The 1954-nt window shown below is 59.3% G+C and overlaps 1 pseudogene; it reads left to right on the top strand.

The window, feature by feature from the left end:
- Positions 1–715: 715 nt before the first annotated feature.
- Positions 716–811, top strand: LOC136321721 (U6 spliceosomal RNA; annotated as a pseudogene).
- Positions 812–1954: the final 1143 nt, after the last annotated feature.

The raw sequence follows: 1954 nt of genomic DNA, 5'->3' as shown, positions 1-1954 counted from the left end.
AGCCTCCCGCCTGCCCCAGCCTCCCCACCTGCCTGCCCCAGCCTCCCGCCTGCCCCAGCCTCCCCACCTGCCTGCCCCAGCCTCCCGCCTGCCCCAGCCTCCCCACCTGCCTGCCCCAGCCTCCCACCTGCCCCAGCCTCCCCACCTGCCTGCTCCAGCCTCCCGCCTGCCCCAGCCTCCCCACCTGCCTGCCCCAGCCTCCCGCCTGCCCCAGCCTCCTGCCTGCCTGCCCCAGCCTCCCCACCTGCCTGCCCCAGCCTCCCCACCTGCCTGCCCCAGCCTCCCCACCTGCCTGCCCCAGCCTCCCGCCTGCCCCAGCCTCCCGCCTGCCCCAGCCTCCCCACCTGCCTGCCCCAGCCTCCCCACCTGCCTGCCCCAGCCTCCCCACCTGCCTGCCTCAGCCTCCCCGCCTGCCCCAGCCTCCCGCCTGCCCCAGCCTCCCCACTTGCCTGCTCCAGCCTCCCTGCCTGGAGTCATAGCTGGTGACATTACAGTCTCAGGTCGGCTTTGGTGGGTAGACCACGGGAGTTTGCACAATTGTGTATATGTGTGTGCAAGAATGCGTGACTGTGTGAGAATTTGTGGTAATATGAGTGTGTGACTGTGTGAGAATTGAGATGTGTGAGTTTTTGCCCATTTGATTAGTTCCTCCCGTGTGTTCGACTGGCCCTGTTCTGGGCCCCAGGGCCACCTGGGTGAAGGAGACAAAACCCTGGCCTGGTGCTCCACCAGGCAGCACAGGAAACAGAGAAGATGAGCGTGGCCCCTGCACAAGGGTGACAAGCAAATTCGTGAAGCATTCCATGTTTAAAAAAAAATCCCTGCCCTCAAAGGGCTGATGTCCTGGAGAGACAGACGCTAAACAAACCCGTTTGTGTGTGCGCGCGCGTGTGTGCGTGCGTGCGCATGTGCAGTAGCAATAAGTGTGAAGGGTCATGGGTGTGTGATTGTGTGAAAGTGTGTATAAGAATGTGGGGGCATGAGATTGTGTGAGAATTTGAGAGTGTGAGGTTGTGTGGATATGTGAGGTGTGTGAGAATTTGAGGTTGTGTGTGCATGATTGTGAGACTGTGAAGGTGAGACTAAGTGGATGTGTATGAGTGTGTGAGGGTGTCAGTATAGATTGTGTAAAAGTGTGAGAATTGGAAGGTGTGTAACTGTGAGAACTGTACGAGAGGCCCTGGCCGATTGGCTCAGCGGTAGAGCGTCGGCCTGGCGTGCGGGGGACCTGGGTTCAATTCCAGGCCAGGGCACATAGGAGAAGCGCACATTTGCTTCTCCACCCCCCCTCCTTCCTCTCTGTCTCTCTCTTCCCCTCCCGCAGCCAAGGCTCCATTGGAGCAAAGATGGCCCGGGCGCTGGGGATGGCTCCTTGTCCTCTGCCCCAGGTGCTAGAGTGGCTCTGGTCCCCGCGGAGCAGAGTGACCCTCGGGAGGGGCAGAGCATCGCCCCCTGGTGGGCAGAGCATCGCCCCCTGGTGGGCGTGCCGGGTGGATCCCAGTCGGGCGCATGTGGGAGTCCGTCTGACTGTCTCTCCCCGTTTCCAGCTCCAGAAAAAAAAAAAAAAAAAAGAACTGTATGAGAATTTGTGAGAATGTGTGTGACCGTAGGACTTTAAAGGGGTGGGAGCATATGACTGTATGTGTTGGGGGACAGGGACCTGTCTGCTCAGGGCACCCCTAGACCCTGGGCCTTGCTCCCTCAGTGGCCCGCACCACTTCGTTCCTGCCCCTCCTTCCCTGATTAACCTTTTTCTCTTCAGGGTTTCTTCTTTACTCTTCCCTCCAATCTTTTATTTTTTTGGAATTTAACTTTACATTTGAGGTTCTGAGGCCTGTCACCTCATCCCCTCTTCCCCTCAACACCCAAGGAGGGTCAGAGGGCGGGAAGGCAGGACCACCACCTCAGAGTTTTCTGTACCCAGGAGGTCTCTGATCCCCTGGACCAAGGAGGA

Source organism: Saccopteryx bilineata, chromosome 1, assembly GCF_036850765.1.
Source record: "Saccopteryx bilineata isolate mSacBil1 chromosome 1, mSacBil1_pri_phased_curated, whole genome shotgun sequence".
In the NCBI taxonomy this organism is placed as follows: domain Eukaryota; kingdom Metazoa; phylum Chordata; class Mammalia; order Chiroptera; family Emballonuridae; genus Saccopteryx; species Saccopteryx bilineata.
The sequence above is the reverse complement of the archived record's forward strand: the minus strand, read 5'-3'. Positions and strand labels throughout refer to the sequence as shown.